Here is a 20,812-nt window from a genome sequence, read left to right on the forward strand (position 1 = left end):
GCTATATTGCCTAAACTTAAGGAAAAAGGAAACAACCTAAAGCACGGAGTTATGTTAACTAACCAGCAATATCTACCAGCACTACCTGAAAAAGCACTGAAATTTATATTGTTATTTATGTTTGTCTGCTCATCAGGTCACTTCCACCAAAGCCCTTTTAGAAAGAAAAGGCAATAATTCCATCAGAGTTCATAGCTAATGTATTTACCTGCTTGGATTAAGGAAATCAAGTATGCAGAGGTTTCACACAACATGCTGAGAGCATGGTTCTTTACCAAGATTTAGTGCAAGTATGATATGTAGAGTCAAACATCGCACTACCCTGATGATGTGAACAGCAGTAACTCACCACTTTCTGCTTCTATAAAGACTAGAGATGCTACAGGAAGTCACAAAAACTAATTACCACCTATTTATGCAGCAAGTGGAGACATCCTGCTGCCTTATTTAAATGCTATAGTATTAACTCTAAGAAATTGATTATTAAATTATTGAATCTTTACTAAAAGAAACTCAGCTAAAGGGAAACACTTTTCCTCAAACACGTGTGGTAGTGAGAAGGGCAAGTACAGGAAGAACCTGAAATGTCAGATACAAAATGAGGCTTTTTCAAGTCTAAAATTAAGTCGTGATGATGTCTGCAGATATTGGAAAAGCATAAGCAACAAGAAGTGAAACATTACATATCATTTAATTATTCAAAAGTACACAGTGACAAGTAAAGGGACAAAATTTAGAAAATGAACATTTAAAACAAATTAGAAAGAAAACATCAGAAGACAAGAATTAAAACCTTCTGTTACCATCACAGGAGGAAGAGAATCTTCACTGCAGGAGACACAGAAACTAAGCTTAGCCAAGAACTGGGGAGTGCTCTTGTGATGCTAAACAAGTACACAAAGGAAATCTTGATTATGTGAATTAAAATAATTTAAAAAGAGATACAACCCCGTTCTATTATGGTGTATCACCTGCAACTCTACATTTGGACTCTGAAATAAACTTCACTGATGCTTATAATAATTAAAAATCTGAAACCTGGAAAAGGCTTCATGATGTTTAATTATTCTGAGTTTATTGAAAACTTTCTAGTGCTTTCTTAATGGTTCCCTGCAGATATGTCTTGATTACCATGGTGGAAAGCATCATCCAAATGAATCCTTGCTCCCCTGAGTTAAGACCTAAACAAGGCAAGACCTTTGTTAGAGCAACTTTGTTTACCTGAAAATGGAAGTAGTTTGTTTACACCCCGAGTTTTTAAATGGTGAGGTCTGCCAGGCAGCAGGATTAACAATGCCTAACATCCTGCCAAATGAAAATCCAATTCTTCTCACAAAAAGACAAACCCTGCCCTCAGTGATGCCACCATAAATCAAAAACAACACAAAATCCTCAGGGATAAATTTCAGAGATGCTGAAGTCTCCCAGCTCCATGGGAGGTCATTCTGTTTTGACTCAACAGTGTTTTAAGCATGACCCTTGTGAATCATATTCTTAAGTTGATTTTGAATGCTTAAATAACTTGTGGAAACAAAATAATATCCTACATTTTCCCTTCAGAAAGGGCAACTTTTGTTAACGTTCCTTTACATAAACTATAAAGTAGGCAGTAAGAAATGTCTATCCAATTTTCTCCTTAATAAACTCATCTTCATGACCACAAAATCAGTCCTGCAGGCCAAAAGAGGGGGGGAAAAAAGCGGGGGGGGGGGGGGGGGGGGGGGGGCGGGGGGCGGGGGAAAGAGATACCACTACATCACTTCTACTCCATGAATCACACATCAACTGAGGTTGGACGTGTGAAGATACCCAGTTCAATTCCCAATTCCCCCACCCAAATAATTTCCTCAGGGCTGCATCCACTTGAGTTTTGACCTTCTCCAATGATGGTACTCCACAGCCTCTCTGCACAAGGTTTCCACACCCTTGGCCACCCTCAGTAAAAACCAGTTTTCTTTATTTTTAAGTGGAATCTCCTGTATTTAAATCTGTCCTCAGTGGCTCCTGTCCAGTCACCGGCCACCACTGAAGGAAGCCTGGCATTGTCTGCTTTACTCCCTCCCATCAGGTATTTCTAGACATTGATAAGATTTCCCTGATCCTTCTCTTCTCCAGAATGGACTCTCTCAAGCCTCTCTTGTATGAGATGCTCCAGTCCCTTAAGCATCCGAGTGGCCCCTCACTGGACTTGTTCCAGTATTTCCATGTCTCTTGTACTGAGAAGACCAGCAGTGGCCCCAGAGACCCAGATGGGTCTGTCCAGAGCAGAGGGGAGGGATCACACCCCTCACCTGCCTCCTGCAGCCCAGGGTGCTGTCCAAGAGCACACTACAGCCTTGAGCCTGTTCAGGTGCCTGGGGTTATTCCTCTCTTGGGGCATTACTTAGGATTCCCCTTTATGGGGCTTCATGAGGCTCCTGTTGGCACATTTCTCCAGCCTGGTAAGAATGACAGCACCATGACAGGGTCCATCAGCCACTCCTGGTTTTGTATCCTCATCAAACTGCTGTGGGTGCATTCATGTCCCATCACCAAGGTCACTAATGAAGACATTACAAGTGCTGAGCCCAGGATCAACCCCTGGGATCATCAGAAGCAACAGCCCTCCAGAGGGACTTGACACTACCAGCAATCAACCCTGTGAACACAGCCCTCCATCCATCCCTTCATCCATCTATGCCATCAGCTTCACAAGAGGATGCTACAGGACAGAGGGACAAAGGCCTTGCTCAAGTAAAGGCAAACAGCAGTCCCTGCTCATCCCTCATGCACTGCACTGTTATTTCATCATAGAAGGCTGTTGGGCTGGCCACATACAATTTCCCCTTCATAAATCTGACAACTCTAAATCACTTTCAAATCCTTAACAGGTTCAGAAATTATTTCTAGGATGACCTGCCCAGGGGTCAATGTGAGGATGACTGGTCTGTCATTTCCCAGATCCTCCGTCTTGTTCACTCTGGGGACAGAATTGGAATTTTCTTCCACCCACATCTCAGCAATGAACTTCCCCCAGTTGCCATGTCTTCTCTTCACAAGCAATATCATACATAAAATCAAAGCAGAATCCTGTATATTATGTCATTGGAAGAGTAAATATGTAAATTAAAGTCTGATTTCAATCAGAAAGTGTAGAAATATTATCTGTACTTAAACTTTTATGACTACTGTTAAGACATGAAAAATGATTTTGTGTATATAAAAACACAACTTAGAAGATACATTTGAGCAAAAGGTTTTTTAAGTACTCTTTCCTTCCCCTAGTCAATGTGCAAAATGTTGTCAATTTTGATGTAAGATGCTGTAGAGGTCTACTTTCAACAGATTATTTATAGGTAACTATGTTTCAGTGTGAATATGGATAAATTCCATCGAAACCTAATTTTCTAAGTTTTGCTAAAAGCTCTGCAAAATAATCTTTCTACATATGGTCTTCAGTGAACTAACTTGGTTACTCTTTGTAAACTGTGAGATGTACAGTATCCACTGGCTAAGGAGCAGTGTGATTTTGTAAAATAAGTAAATGCTTGAATTTGGAAAATTACGTAATGTAGGTGCTTTTAGAAGTCCTGTTATTAATGAAAAACAATAGACTTCACCCTCTGAGTTTTTTTCTCTTACCTTATAGTAAATGCTTTCTAACTGATGACAATCTGCAGATTTGTCCCAACACAAATCTGTGGCAAGACCCCTTTTCAGTGCCATCAGGTACTCATCAAAATACACCAAAATCTAACAGTTGTCTTAAACATAAATTAATTTTACAAATCTTTATGATTGGCCAAGTAAAAATACCTAATTTATTCCAATTGTATAACACAGTATGTTCCATTTGCTCATTCAGAAAGGATTTCATATTTTCAGGAAACAAACTTTCTTCCTTGACCATGGAGACTGGACTATGATCAGTCACTTCTGCTCTAGGAAAAAGTTCATCTCAACAAATTACCCAAATACAACTGGAATTTAACCAAGCCAAGGGAGATGAAATCTCAGCTTGCTTTCAAGAGGACAGGGCAAAAAAGTGATTAGGAGAGCAGGAAGTCAAAACATAATTTCACTGTATGTATATATATATATATATATATATATATATAAAAAATAAGTGTTAACCAAATGTGGAAACCCCTTGCTATTTTAAATCTAGATTAAAACCACAAGACAATGTAAACTAATCCACAAGATACAAAACATATATGAGGATGAATGCCTTATGCTAATTTTTAGAGAAATATTATTATTTTGTATATTCTCCAAAACATCATAGCCATTTTTCATTGTTTTAAAAATTCACATCACAATTTTATGAATGTGTGGGTGTTGAATTATTATAATTATATTCAATTCTCAAACAACACATTTCCTTATCAGATGGTAACATGTTTTATAACATCAGTTTTCATATTTTACTATCCTTCATGAAGTCAGTGCTTGGAAAAGGGAAGCAACTTGTCCACTGTGGTTGGTGTCAGAAAAAGCAAGTTTTCCCCCTGGGCCTCCCATTGCCAGGGGGGTCACAAGTGCTTTACTGACAAATCAGGCTTCGAAAATTAGAGTTATTTTAATAGCAAATTAGTAAATTAAATTTAATAGTAAAACAAAATGCTATGAAAAGTCCCCCCATGTATGTAGGGAGCCTGTATTTTCATTTTTCACCTTTGCAATCTTTGTGTGAGAGAACTATTACAGTACTCACTGTAACAGTGAGGAGAAATAGAAAAAGGTGTTAAAAAACATAACCTACCTCAAAAATATGAAAATGTTGAGACCAAAAGAGTCTTAAAAATACCAGCATTTCTCATGAACCCCGAAAAATCCAGCTATGCAATTAGTATTTGCAGTATTCTACAGTTACATTTTAAAAATCTACTCTATAAATAATTTAAAAAAAACCCACTTTAAAATATTTCATACAACTTTTGGATCAAGGTCCTAGCTTGGAAATCTGTGCTGTAAATTACAGATAACAACTTCTGGGGTACAGCCTTCTAGAGCCATGAAGCACCACAATTATCAAAAAATCAAACCCACTGTGAGCTGTTACGGGGGTTACTCTGTGTTACGAGTGAACCTGTGACTCAAAAATAGAAACTATTTCCCCACTAGACACAGATAAAACATATCCAGTAAGAAGAAAAGAGGCACAATAATTAAAATATAGACTAATTATTTCAAATAGTTCAGGTTTAACTTCAGGAATTTGGGTTTAACTTCAGGAAGTACTGAACACACCAATACTCTTACTTTTCTGAAAGTAAAATTCTACCATAAGATGCATGAATTTTACTGGATAAGACAATGCTATAAGAATGTATTTGATTTCAGAAATCAAACTATGCAACCTTCTCCCTAGAGTAAGAAACTGGAAGTTCTCTGATAAAATCTTTTCTGGAAAGTCAGAGCAATTTCATATCAATGGTGTATTCTTTTTCCTGCTTTCAAATGGATTACTTAGATATTTTAAAATGTTATAACCCACAATAATCTGTTCCAGGCACCAACGAAAAGGAAGAAAAAAATTACAGAAGTCAAGATGTCGCCTGGAAGCACTTTATGGCAAACATTATGAAGATAACACAGAGCAGAGAAGCTCTGGCTCAATCCATTATAAATAACCCATTCTTCTTAAAATCACAAAAATGTACTTATAGTAAAGAACTCTTACAGGCTTTTTCCTCCAAAGACTTCATTTAAGTACAATTTGGCAGAATTTTTGGAACAAGAAAAGAAGAGATTTATAAAATATTGATGTTTTACACTCACCCTAGTCTTGATCTACTTGCTATAAAAACAAAAGCAAAGACTTTGGAAGATGACCACATCCGTGTCTACTAATTACACTTTAGTTTTTTATTTTGTCCAAAATTAGCTTTCTAGCAACTAGACGGAGTAGACACTAAATCATCACTTAGACAACTAATGTCTCATTAAAAACACAAGTTATTCTTCTCATTTTGTTACTGGCACAATGTATTTTTAAAATAAATACATGTGATACAAAAACAAAACAAAAATAACCAAAATCCCCCCCCCCCCAAAAAACCTATAAAAAAGCCCAAACAAACAAACAAAGACAAACAAAAAAACAAACAAACAAAAAAACCCATAACACAAAAACACAAACCAAAACAGGCATTCTGACAAAACTGACAAAAGGTATTCCTGTATACACAATGATCAGCCATTTTTCCCCATATGTCCAAAGGACAGGGCAGATGTTTGCCCTCTCTGCTTTCACCACAGGTTCCCCCCATGACTTCCAGAAAGGGACAAACACGAACTCAATGGGCTGCACTGACCACCCTATTTTGCACCAAAATTATTAAATAATCACTTTGAGTGCAGAGATGAACAAAAGGAAATAAGAAACAGCTTTCTTGAGTGTCTCAAAATAAACTGTTTTCTTTTTGTCAATGAAAAGTGGCTCAGTGGAAAGCAGGAAGGGGAACATGTCAATATCTGGGCTTTAGAAATATTTTTCTTTTAGAAGTAATTTTGTTTAGAAATATTTCACTTAAGCAAATTAGGACTGAAGCAAGAGCACTTCACAATCTCCACTAAAAATTTCATGCTCAAATATATGAGAAACATTTTATTAACAAAGTAAAGAAGCAAACCTGAAAGTACCAAATATTGACTGTTTAATAATAATAGAATAACATTAAAAAGAAGGATGTGAATTTATAGTCCCGGTTCGACATGAGTCAAGAATAACAAACAAAAATTAGGGACAAGTGGCATTCTTGTAGGGCTCAAAGGAACGTCCCAGGGAAGAAATTCACAGTTAATTAATTCACTTTATTGACAGCAGTTTAGAAGGGGTCAATGTATCAAAATTTATTTTTGTTTAATCCATTTAAATTTGCCTTTTAAAAATCAGTGTTTTCTGAGACTTCTCAAACAAAACAAAACAAAAAAAGACAAATATTAGCTGTGCTCATTCAGATGAAACATGCACGACTGGGTGTTTGTTGAGCAGCATTTATATTTTATTATCTGAAAATTTGGAGAGAATTTACTGTAAAATTACAGGTGGATTAAATTAATATTAATACACAAATCATTACTTTAAGAATTTCGGGCTGCTCAAATAGAGGCAAAATCAGAAAATGCAGGCATTTAAAAAGTTGGGGCTTTTTGTTTGTATCTCTTTTTCTTATTTTTTTCTCATATACAGGTCACTCACCATTACACCCAATACAGGAGTTAATCATTACCAGGATATTGTATTTTGCTTTCTTGTCTGTATCTGCAAAACACAATGTCAAACGGTAACAGGTAAAATCCTAAATCCCTAATTTATCAGAACAGACAAACCAGGTAAAATAAGTTTTAAAAAAACATAGCACTGTCTAAAGATCATTCCAAATAACACTTTTAACTACTTATTGCAAATTTCTGACTGCAGAAGAAAAAAATCTTGAAAATATTAAATGCATGAACAGCATCCTAAACAAAACCCACAGATTCTCAGTGTCAAGCAGCTTTTAAAAAGAACCAAACTTCCAAAATAAAAATTAATCTCTATGGACAAAAGTGAGGAGTTTACATCCTCAAGGAGTCAGCATCCCATCTCCCCCTTCCTCTTCTTCCTTAGGAGCCAAGGAAGCAATGACTGGACTCGGAGAAAGAACAAATTCTCCAAGAGAAGTTGTGGTTTCACAGAATTAGACACCACAGAGGCAAAAGCAAATGTAATTTTTGGTATCAGAACAATCTGTTACAGGAGAGTAATTAATGTCTCCATTCTGCAGTCATTGATCACTCCTCATTTCCTTCCTTTAAGTTTCAGAGGTAAGAGCATGAACTGCATTTCAGGATATCCCACATTCCACAAAGGAGGCAGCCACAAAACACTGAGTTATTCCCTGGTATTTTTCCTCTTTAAAACACCCTGACTGTGCTTCTATATCAAGGCACAGTCATTGCTTCTTAGAGCTGCAGCTTGGCATCGCTCGCAAGCCCAGCGATGGTGCTCGTGGTCGGGATCTGTGTGGTCTAGGGAAGCTCTGCTTCCTTGGAAATGTGTGGCATCAAACAGAGTTTATTTAGAGCCCAGGTCTCTCGGGCACACTATATAAGTTTATTGTTTATCCCTTGCCGGGGAAGTCTTCTGAGGTCAAGGTAAGAAGCGGGAGGTGATATTTGATATGAATGTTCCAGCACACGTTATGTGGTCCACGGCTGCAGCAGCCCCATGAGCACTTTGCTGGTGGTCCGTGGAGATCTGGCCAGTGGAAGGTGCTGGCTTTCCCTGTTTCCAGCTGCTATATCATATTTGATGTATTTTTAGCCTCACTTAATATTTTCCTAATATTCCCTTTCCATGTAAGCAATTAGTGTGGTTACCAGGGATGGCAGCAGAAGTGGTGCTTGGCTGCCAGGGGTAGAAGAGGTGGTCCTTCAGCTGGGCACAGCAGGAGAAGCACAAGGTCCTTCTTAGGAGGTGGGGGAAACCCACCCAAGAGCCACGGTCTTAACACCTCCATTTCTTCATTCACTGAAGTGAACAATCTAATTGTTCTTTTTTCAGAAAATTCTGCTGACACGTTTATTAATATCACTGAGGAGGAAGGAACAAACCAACAAGTTGCATTATTTAGCCATACCAAAAAAGACAAACAAGGTATAAATAGGTTTTAAAAATATGTGGCATTTCTGACCTTGAGTTTTGCAATTCATAATTTCTTTAAAATCTTAGCACCTGGATGGAAAGTACAAATTTCTGAAGTTAATTTGTCACTCTAAAAAGTGGAAACATTTCTTCCAAAATACATTTGCCCATGACCCAACAGAATTGTGCTATCTTAATGTTTATTTTTGGAAAAAAAAAATACGGAGAAGTTTCTAGTATTTAAATAAATTTTCCTGTTACTCTCCACTGCCTTATTTCGTATTTACTTACCTTCATCTTGCCTTTGACTAATCAAAAGAGACTCATCAAATCAGTTGGAGACAATTTAAATAATACTATATAAAAATATTAACTGGTGAATATTTGCTGAACAAAGAAAAGTCTCTTTTTAAGCTTTAAAAATTATCCATGAAACTACACTGATTTCAGTTTGCTCGTAAAGGTCCAGTTGGGAGCAGTCCGTCCCTAACCGTGCAAGCACAGTTTACATTACCTTTAAGGAAAAAAAAAAATTCTAATATTGAGAAGTTGTAAATTAAAGTACTCAGCTTCTGAATTCTGCTAACTAATAATGATGCTCATGAATGAGTGACTCTTATCTAGGAAAAAAATCCCTGGAGACAGGGATTTCATGTCTTAAAAGGTGTCCTTGCCTCCCTTTGAAATGCAGCAGAGTTCAGGCTCTTTACGTCTCTCACCTGCTTCAAGTAAGGCAAGGGTATGTTTTACAATTCTCAAGAGCTTTTGCCTGATGCCTGGAAAACAACAAAACCCTTATTAGCTTTAGATGTCTGTAAGATTTCAATAGAGCAGTCTCTCTGACTCTCTTTCATTGACTTTGCAACTGAGGGCCTTCCTAAACCTCGGCTTAAGAAGGATTTACGGAGACTAAATTTGCTCATCAATGGCTGACAGAATAAAACACAAAATTGCATGAAACTGGATGGAAAAATCACTTCCATGTATGAGGGTTTTCCTCCCTTCTCTTCCCCAGAAGCTTAATCATCATCTAGTGGTTGCTGTTCTTCCATCACTTTGACAGGGAACAGACCATAATGCTCAAGAATTAAGCAACAAAAATAACAAGGTGAGGTGCTTTTTCTTTATTTTCAAAATAACCCCACTGACTGGTATATGCATATCCTAACTGGCAGGAACTTTTTCTGGCATCTGTCCAGACAGTTAAAGGAAAGTAAGGAGTATAAACATGATTTTAGAAGTACATGAAGATTTCTTTCTCTTTTTTTTTCCTTTTCCCATAGGGACATTATCTACAAAGGTAGGTATGGAATAACACCAGTCTTGAAACCTCAGCCCATTAAGATAGAAGGAAATGCAAACTGCATGGAAATCTGTTTTCAGGGACATACTGTGCGACCATGATCCTGCTTTGTATGTTCAGGAAATTCTCATGAGTTTTATTAAAGAAAAAAAATTACTAAAAAAAGATCTGCTGTAAATATCTCACTAGCCATGACAAAGTACCTTATAAACATAGCTATTCACAAACAGTCTAGCCTCTGGAACTAAAAAACACTGACACTTTCTATTAAAAGGTGCTTAGTCATGGTTCACTAAATATTTACAACAAATCATTTATTCTGTAATTTTATTGACTTTACTGTTGTTAGCAAAAGTCAAGAAAACTTCCTGCATGTGTGCGAATAGCTTGTGTATGTAAACCACAGCACCCAAAATCTTACTTATGGAAGCAGAAAGATCTCCACATTATACAAGTAGATCTTCCTCTTCTGTAGAAAACTATCTGCTTAAACTTCACTTGGATACAAGTATTCAAATTAATTGGAACCAGAAGGCACAAGAGTAATTGAACATCATATCTTACAGCTTAAAAGGGAAAATAAAAAGATACAGTTCCCCCAAGTTCTCCACTTCCTGATTTCTATCAATAAGTTTTCCAGCCAAATCCTGGAATCCTTTCTCTGTTTTTTTATCTAAACCCAGACAAAGAAATAGAAGCTCAAGCAAGGAGAGGGTGAAGGAAAAGTACATTATGCAGCATTACAGAGCTCATGTTATCACAAAGCAATGTCAAGATTTGAGCTATCAGTACTGCAGACACTTCACCAAATGACAACAGGAGGTTTTTTGCTCCTCTTTGGGTGGGGATGGAATGGGAGACTTAGGGTTTCTTTTCTAGAAGTCTGAGCTGCTGATAAGCAAGGGACGCTCAAAAGGCTTTGCAGGGAAATGGGGTGCTTATAAAAATAAACAGGTATCTGCCAAAAATTGCAGGCTTTAACACCATCAGGAACAATCTCCCACACTCTGCACTGACAAAACCATGATTCTTTTATGGGGTTGTTGAAGACAGAAGACTGTAAAATCCATGGTTTATCTTTAGAGTGAAGGCCTACACTGAAACTGCCTAATAGAGTTATGTGAACACCTACACCTGAATGGAACCTCCTTATCAAGGAGTTATTTCTCCTGAGCCTCAAACCTTTCCATAGTTTGATATCGTAAATTTGTATGGTAATAGCAAGGTTACTGTTCTCTTGCTGACACAATTTAGAATCATGGAATCAATTAGGTTGGAAAGATTGTGTCCAACCATCAACCCAACACTGCCAACCCCACCACTCAGCCATGTCCCCAAGTGCCACATCTACACATCTTTTAAACCCCCCAGGGATGGTGATTCAATCACTTCCCTCGGCAGCCTGCTGCAATGCTTGACAGTCGCTTCTGTGAAGAATTTTTTCCTAAGATCCAATCTAAACCTCCCCCAACACAAGTTGAGGTCATTTCTTCTTGTCCTATCACTTACATGGGAGAAGAGGTCAACTCCCACCTGGCTCCAGTCTCCTTTCACCAGAAGCTGTAGCAAGCAAGAAGCTCTTTAAGCCTCCTTTTCTCCATGATGAGACAACACAGCTCCCTCAGGTGCTCCTCATCATCCTGGTGCTCCAGACCCTTCCCCAGCTCTGTTCCCTTCCCTTGACTCACTGAAGCCCCTCAATGTCTCTTTTGTCATGAGGGGCCCAGAACTGAACCCAGGATTTGAGGTGTAGTCTCAGCCATGCCCAGCACAGGGGGACAATCACTGCTCTGGTCCTGCTGCCACGCCATGGCTGGTACAGCCCAGGTGCCACTGGCCTTCTGGGCCACCCAAACACACCTGGGTCATGTTCAGCCACTGTCACCAGCACCCCCAGGTCCTTTTTCCACTGGGCACTTTCCTGTCACTCTTCCTCCAGTCAGCAGCACTGTGAGGGTCGTTGTGACCCAAGGTAGGACACTGCACTTGGCCTTGTTGAACCTCACATAACTGGCCTCAGCCTGTTGATCCAGCCAGTCCAGATCCCTCTTTAGACTCTTCCTGCCCTCGAGCAGATCAACAGTCCCATCCAACTTGAGTTGTCTGCAAACTTACTGGGTGTGCACTTGATCTCCTCACCCAGATTATCAATAATATTGAAACTGTTAGTCTGACACCAAAAAGAAATCCTGCACCATAAATTTGTGGCCTTTATACTTATCCTTCCTCTTTTTCGTTACCAAGGATAAGACAGAAAAACTAGAAAAAAATCAGAAACACTTCTAGCTAGCACCCTAACCTCCAGTTGATAAAGGGAGAAGTTTCACAAAAAGTACATCAACTCATACTCACAGATGCCAGTTTTGGAGCTCTGCTTCATAAAGATTTAGACATATTTGACCACAAAGGTTAAGCAGATGAAGAAGCCACCACTGTTTCTCTCTGGTAAACTATTTCCCTATCTCACTGTTAAAAATATACTCTGGTTTTAATATTAATTTACTTTGCTTCAGTTTCCACTCAGTATCTCTCCTACTTGTGGGAGACTGTGTGACTCATCAAGAGGTTCAGTCAACGCAGCCACTGGAATCCTGACAGCAACTCAGTTAACCATTATGGACAGGGTCAATACCAGAGTGAAATGACCAGTTCTTTAGGCTGCACAAACTCCAAAAGGATTTTAGACCTCTACAGCATGAGAACTGGACACTGATTTTAAGTTCTTTTTCTGTGAGATTACAGACCTGAACTTTCCATGTTAATCGTGGCCAAGCACCTTCTGACATTCTATTTCACAAAACACACAGTGAGAGAATAAAAAAAAAAAAAAATGTATTATTTGGAATCATTCCAGCCACTGTTTTCACAATACCCCTTTATTCCCAAAAGCCAGACAGGAATATTTAGATTAAAAACTAGTTCACATGAGTCCACCCATCAAACGATCAAGATCTGCTACTACCCCTACCATTACTTTTGATTCAAAATAAATTTCATATAATTAGTCTGTTTACTTACACTTTAAATTACTACGCTTGACAAAAACTAACAGCATTTAGTCTTTACTGTCCTCACACATATTTGAATTCTGAATTTCTTCGTATAATAAAAAAAAGCAGGGGCACTTTGCTTGGGAAAACACCATGTAGGAAATACGGTTATATGATTTCAGATGGCTTTTCACCAACTAAAAAACCACAAGAGAACTGCTGGTGAGATTGATTAATGTGCACAATTAATATACAATCACATCCCTGTATTTCTTTCGCATTCTTATATTCCAATTAATGGAACAGCCACACAGGTAAGACTGAAAACCCAAAACAAAGGTTGGCACAGATTATCATGTTGAATGTGGGGAGCCATGAAATTTCAGTTCAATAAAACAATGCTTTGAATCATCAATTAAAGCTCTCATATATAAGGCTTAAAAAAAATCATTACTGATAAAGCTTTTGGCAAACAATGCAGCTGGTTATACTGATTTTTAGCTGACATAGCAATAGTTCTAGAAGATTCTTTCTCTACCTCCTATTTTTTTTCAAACTCAGCTGTCATGTATCTTAAGTTCCCTTTCCTAAATTAAATCAGCTCTTCTTAATATTGAGGGTACCCCTCTAAGTCAGTCACTTCAGATACTACAGATACTACTCTCAGTGTTTGCAATCTAAGATGGATAAGTTTCTACAATTCAAAAAATATACTCAGCTTGAAAATACATCAACTCATGTCTTCAAGAGTATGACCTTCATTGCAACTTCAGTCCATGCATATATAAATCCAGCAATATTAAAATATGTATTAACTTGCTGTAGCCATACTTGAGTGTTAGATATTTGTATACAACTTGGGAAAACTGGATTAGCGGCATTAATCTAGATTCAAAAATGCCGAATTACAGAAATCAGCATTAAACATTGCCAAAAATAACCCCAAAACAAACAAGCAAACAAAAGTTTACTAAAATGAATACAGGAGAGGATAAAAAAAACCTACTTCAATTATTGAAGTTTTGACATTACTGTTGTAGGTTCTCATGTTTATCAGGAACAAGGCAGGCATGAGCTCCAAATATCACACACTCCTTTAGAGGCGTGTGTTTTACAGGCAAAATCAAATCAGGTTAGATGAGGATACAAAGAGGACTGTTTAGCTCCTCTCTTGACTTGGATTTTATCCAGCTAGTACACTCCAAAGGCCTTTAATCTCTTAACTACTGTCTCATTAGCATCTCTACAGATATCAAGGGTGTTTAGAATATCTGGGAGGCTTTCATGTGCTAAGAGTTGAAAAGCTCAATATGAGAAACCAACAAGCCCTAACAAAGTAAGCCTTGGCACAAAATAATGTATCATTTTGTGTTTGTACCATAAGAGCACCTTGTTCCCATGCCTGGCATGGCAAAACATTGTAAAGGAACCATCCCAACTTGCTGACCAAAGCCATAAAGAACAGATACTCAATACAGAGTGTAAATGCCTATAATCACTTCACCAGAGGAAACACACTGACAACCCACAGGCCTGAGTTCTGCTGGAGTACCAGGGAGGACCGGACACTATTATAAAGCTTTGCAGCAAATACAATTCAAGGGAGATGTTAAAAGTTCTTGAGAAACCTCATTTAAAGCCCTCAGTGAAGAACACACTGAGGAAATATGCCCTGAAGAGCATTTGTGTGTGCTTGGTCTTTACTCAGCACAGGAAGCTGTCCCTGCCTTTTTCAGCTTTCTTAAGACTCCCAAGATTATTCAAAATGTTTGTTTTGCTTTAAAATACAACCTTTGAAAAGGGAAACCCATGTGGCATCACACGTGTTCATGCTCAGAATGCTAAATAAATGAGTCGTAACATGATTTTTAGGCAATGGTATCACTGAGGGTGAGACAACAGAGTCTGTGCTGCCCACCCAGGAAATGTAGGAGAAAATTTGTAGTTTGGGAAAGGAAGTGGGAAATGCCACAGTAAAACCCTCTGTGTGCCAGGCAGAGCTACAGGCTGCAATCCTGTCACCAAAATACCCCCTTGCACTGCTGGGACTCAGACACCATTTGCAGAGGGCAATCTATCAGCCAACAGGGCCCACACTGCCTGCAAGAATTCAAAATCAGCTGTTAGGCAAAGCAATACTCATTATCTTCTTTTTTCTTTTTCCTTTCATATTTCAACTTTCTCCCCTTTCCACATGAAACAATGTAGAGAAATTTAATTGTTTTCATAAGCACCTACTCCACAAATCCAATTACATGGCATATAGTGAAAAAAACCCATGAAAATGCCACTATGAATGCTCAAAACCTTTTTATGGTCATTAAGAGGTTTACCTCCTGAATAGGACTAATAATAGTTTTTTCCTTACTACATTTAAGTTCTTTCACTATAAAGCACTTTCGTAAAGAGTAATCACTGAGGAATAGAGTAATCAGAATAAAACTGTCTTCAAATATCAAACTATTGAAATGGCAAGTGACTAGATAGCTACTAAAAATTTTGCCCTATATTACCTTATATTCTGGAAAAATGTCACTAAAATTTTAGAAGAAGCTGTTTGAAGGTATTACAGAAGCATATTCCTTTTGTAATATAGTTACTACTGATTAATTGTTAATAAGAGACTCCTGAGAGAAAACTACCTTGAATGTGGAAGAAAAGAAAAAGGCATGAAAAACCAAGAGGTTCCTACTCACAAGACAAAACCTGATGAAAGACCTTTAGGAACACCTCAAAACCAAGACTTTACACCTTCTCTGATAACCTGGCCTAGAGGATTTACTTTTGTCCACTAACAGCACTGACAATATTGAGTTGCTGTGTCACCGGAGGACAAGTCACAGAGGTCATGCACCCCAAATGTATGCCAGGACCACAGGGTGACAACAGGCAGCCCCAGTGCCTGCCCATTTTGCATACCCTGCCTGCTTCTCCCGCCTCATATCCCACATCCTAAGCCGCAGGCTGGCAGGCACCTGGGAGAACTCTTCACACGGGTGACAAAGGGCTTTAAATTCACCAATGTCAGGTGGATATCCTCAAAATTTGGATAGTGTTTTTAAATAATAAAATTACTGTATCCTTCCTGGCCTTTCCTACAACAATGGCAATGCAAAAAATTAAGCAGCTCCTTCCCCAGCCCTCACCATCAAATTTGAAAAGGGAAACGGTCAAGGGAGGCAAAGGCAAAAGTTTTGCCTACTCTCTGCTTCATCATAGATTTAACGAAGACATATGACTGCTTCACGGTGTCACTTCTCAATCTCTACATGTTAAAAATCCATGATTCTCTAGAGCAAGGCCAAAGGAGGCCACGAAGATGATTAAAGGGACGGAACCCCTCACCTATTAGGACAGGCTGAGAGTTTGAGTTGTTCAGCATGGAGAAGGGAAGGCTCCATGGTGACCTTAGAGCACCTTCCAGTACCTAAAGGGGGTACAAGGGAGCTGGGAAGAGATTCTGGACAAGGGATGGAGTGACAGGGCAAGGGGGAATAGCTTCAAACTGGAAGAGAGCAGGTTTAGATTGGATATGAAGGAGAAATTCTTCCCTGTGAGGGCGGTGAGGCCCTGGCACAGGGTGGACAGAGAAGCTGTGCCTGCCCCATCCCTGGAAGTGTCCAAGGCCAGGTCGGATGGTGCTTGGAGCAATCTGGGATAGTGGAAGGTGTCCCTGCCCATGGCAGGAGAGGACAGAACAAGTTCATCTTTTATTCTCCTCATTGAACTCTGCTCACACAGCTAAGGGACAAGAAGACGTTGAGTATCCATGCATGATAAAAGGGTATTTAAAAGAGGAAATATCAAATAAATCTCCTTTAATCCTTACTATTAGGAGCACTAATGAGTGATTATAAATTATTCTTCATACCTAGCTTGAAAAATGACATAACACAATATTCTGCAAGTTAAATAATTCTGCAACTGAAGTAGCTGATTTTTAACTGTTCCGTAAGTTCTGAAGTATCTCCTTGCTCCTAAGAAGACAAAAAAAAAAAAATTCAATCACTACTATAAAGATGTAGAATTGTATCTTTCTTCAGTCAGTAATGCACAGGGCAAGTATATAGTAAGAAATCTGCTTTTAATAGGCTTGATTGAAGAATTTTGTAAATAAAGTATGTTATTAGTTCTTACTTCAAGGGCTGTAAGCAGAAATTGCCAAAAATAGTTTTCATGGTGGCAGATTCTGTCAGCTCTCACACATTTTACTGAAAAACACGTAGTATTTTGTTAACTTCCTTGCAAAAACAAAACGTGGCAAAGTGTCACGCTTTGTTAAACAGTCAAAGAATCTGTTTCCAAGCCATTCAGGAAATCAAAGAATGGTTGAATTTTATTTTACTTCAGGTCATCTGGGTGAGAGAGCAAATAATAACTTAGTAATAACAATTAAATGCACTGATTTGTTTCATGTTATCAAGTAACTTTCTTACTTGGCCTCTATAGGCCTTTCATTTTTATATTTGCCCTCAGAAAAGCTGTAAAATCTCCCAAGAATGAAACTTCTCCTTGGCAGAAGTACACACTAGAGATGATATCTATCACTTCCTAACCAGCCTAAATTTTAAAAATTTTCTCTGGCAACTGAAGGTTTGGAAGAACAGTAATCTGAGCTTGAAAATCAGAACGCACCAGGAATTGGAAATATCTGTAGAAATTAATTTGAAAAACTTACAAAACCCCAACTATTCAAAGCTAAAAATGTTGTAAATCTAAATAAATACGAAGATTTGTTTGTTGGTGGTTTTACTTCTAAATAACAAACCGTACAGGCCTGTTAGTTATTTATCCCCGTGCTAAGCTTTGCTTCCCTTACCAGGAACAAACTGGTTAGCATAAATTCAGTTCTTGGTAGACTTAAAATTTAAGTAATTTTACATTTGTAGCACAGACCAAATGTTCTAAGCCAAATGAAAAAAAAAAAAAAAAAAAAAAAAAAAAAAGAGAGCAAACTCATATATCCAAGCATGCACTTTCAATCTACTCTGAATTCAGATTTCTATAAACAAAAGTCTTGATGTAAAGCATTTCTATAAAATGGATGAGAACAAAATTGGTGGGTTTTGCAGAGCATAGCAGAACTGGAAACTAAAAATATTATTTTAGGTGGTGAAAACAAAACTTTTTGCATATGTAAGTGAATTATGGTGGGTTTTCCTGTTGCCTGTAATTTAGCTTCAGTAATGAACAGCTTTTTGGGTCTTTCTGCGTTGTGCTTCTTTTTCCCTGGGGAAGAGGGGATTTCAGCATTTCTTAGAAGTCAACTGAGAAGTTGAAAATTATCTGAAAAAAAGTATCTGAAAAATAACTACTGATAAAATAACTGATTCCTTTTCAGCACAGAGGCTATGGAAATGCTGTTGGACAAAACCGAGCCAAATATGTGTCTTTATTACAAACCCTAATCCCACATTGAATTGTTTGATTTCCACAAATTTCAAAAGTTCAAAGTACATTGCACAGAACTTTTAGTATTATTTCAACTAAACCTGCGTATGAGCACACTATGAATGAATTCTGCAGATTCTAAATGATGCTACTATCCTTATTTTTATATTGCCCATCTGTCATTATAGAGAGAGACTTCTTTAAAATTCACAGATCTACTACCTCTTACTGAAAAGACTATGTACTGAAAATGATTTCTTTCCCATTCTACAAAAGAGTAGGAAGTAGCAATGATTGTATCTAATATTTCAAATGTATTTTTTTACATTAGGCAATCACTTATTACAGGTGAGCAATAGTATAAGTACTGTAAAATTCAATTAAATTATTTTTCAACACTCATGTAAAAATAAGGAAAACAGAATAAATTGCTAGTAACATCAATTTTCAAAAACATTTCTCTTTTGCCAAACATACATCATGCAAGACCAACAAGATTTTAGTGGCCTTTTTCACACTCTTATTTTCAGCAAAGAGTTTGTGATACATAATTGCTCACAAGAACAGAAGAAGTCATTAGACCCCTCTCAATGGCTCGGCTGATCACTAGCAATAGAACTGCACATACTGCACTGCTGCCCATGAGAGGCACCAGCACTGACAAAAGGCAGGTCACTCTTCCCCCACAGCTGCATCTTATAAACTCCTTAATGGCAAACTCCCACTGGTACTTAATAAATACCACAGATTTACAAATCAAAGGGGGAAGTTCTGTACCATCTCCAAGACTTGAGCATCTTGGTGGAAAGACTCGGTGGAAAAGTTCACATACAAAGTGTGGTAAAAAGGTTGACTGAAAGTCAGATTCAATTTCCTTTTCTGATGAAGACACTGTTTTAAAGAACATTAAGGAGCCATTAAGGTTCTAAAAACTAATCAATAATCGATGTACTTTTTGTAAAGAGAGGAAATAAAAATAAATCATAATGGTGAGCAATAAAGTTTGGGAGTGATATCACAGGTGTGATTTACTACAGAGGTGACATTTTGGTGGTCCTCAAAAACACTGTCTACCACCAGCTTCAAGAATTATCTTTTCTCAGATACCATTTCCAGTGCTATTGTTTTAGATCCATCCACTCTGTTCATTTTTATCTCATAGTGTATTAAAATTTAAATGTATTTTAAGTGTATTTCAATGTTTTCTTTAAAGTGACACTTTCTTCTCCAAGTGAACTTTTATTAAGAACCATGTAATCACCCAAAGCAAACCCATACTTAAGACAGATGTGCTGATTGTACTCTTGGTGGTGCATTGGTTGCCTGAAAATGACTCTGTGGAGTCTGTGCATCCCCAGCAATGTGTGACCATTCCAAATTTCAAAGTAGCAATGCTTTTGCATTAAACTTACCTGAGCAGCAAAAACCTTACAAAGCTAAAAGTGTTATCTGTGTACAGCTTAGAGCTAATCTCCCTTTTCTTCCTCTGTTAGTGTGTTTTAAAGTGACAATTACTGAGGCTGCTGATTTCTGTGCAGTGTAGCAAGTTTTTCCTTGGACTATTTCAGAAGCCACTGCAAGACTTCCAAGGAGCCAAGTTTTGAAGGGTATTTTCATAAAATCTCACAGATACTAGAAGCATTAATTAAATAATTTCCAGCAGATGTAGAATCATAAAATCCCAATAAAAATACAAAATACTGCTTGTGAATACTTATCCTGATCAAATGCTCATATGCATCAAAACAAAATTTCCCAGCTTGTCCACAACCATCCTTACTGATCCTGATTGCTACAAGAGTGGCAACAAACGATTCTGTTGAAGCTCTCATGCATCAGCCATCTCAGATCCATTTCTGTATCTGGAGCAAATCACTTCTGTGAAAGCAGAACTCCTCCTGAGCAGGGAAAGCAGCAAAATTGGAACAGTGGCAGGGTAGGAAGCAAAGCCACGGTCTTAGGGGACGGTCATAAAGAAAGTGCTGGTGAGCTGTTCCAGGCACACAACCACAGCCAGAGCACAACAGAAGCCTCAGCTTTGAGAGCTGCCCTAAAGAGCCTATGAGGTTTAGAAGCTCAGAGACATAGATTTGGAGCTATTTTTCATAATTGTTTATGATAACTTGATTTGCTAGAAGTTCATCTTGTAGATGCAGATCTGTAAAAATTGCTGCAGCCTGGAGGAATGAGAATTATTAGAGCATCAAAATTTTTAGAGCGGGAAAGGGAGAAAAGAAGAATAGAAGTCTCTTGCTCACATCCCTGATCCCAGACTGATAGAACAGTTCTTCAAGGAGATCTTTATACTCAGCCCATAATCTGCATCACTCATCATGTATCACCACCCAGAGAAGGCTTAAGAAGAAGAGCATAAACACTCAAAAGCTTCTCATTTGTAATCAGTTATGATTCTGTAATAAATAACTTCTCCATACAAATCCAGCTTCACCTAAATCAATCTCTCTAAGATCACTCAATGATCACTCAATGATCACTCAAGTCACCTAATGTATT

Source organism: Cinclus cinclus, chromosome 3 (genome assembly GCF_963662255.1).
Source record: "Cinclus cinclus chromosome 3, bCinCin1.1, whole genome shotgun sequence".
NCBI lineage: Eukaryota > Metazoa > Chordata > Aves > Passeriformes > Cinclidae > Cinclus > Cinclus cinclus.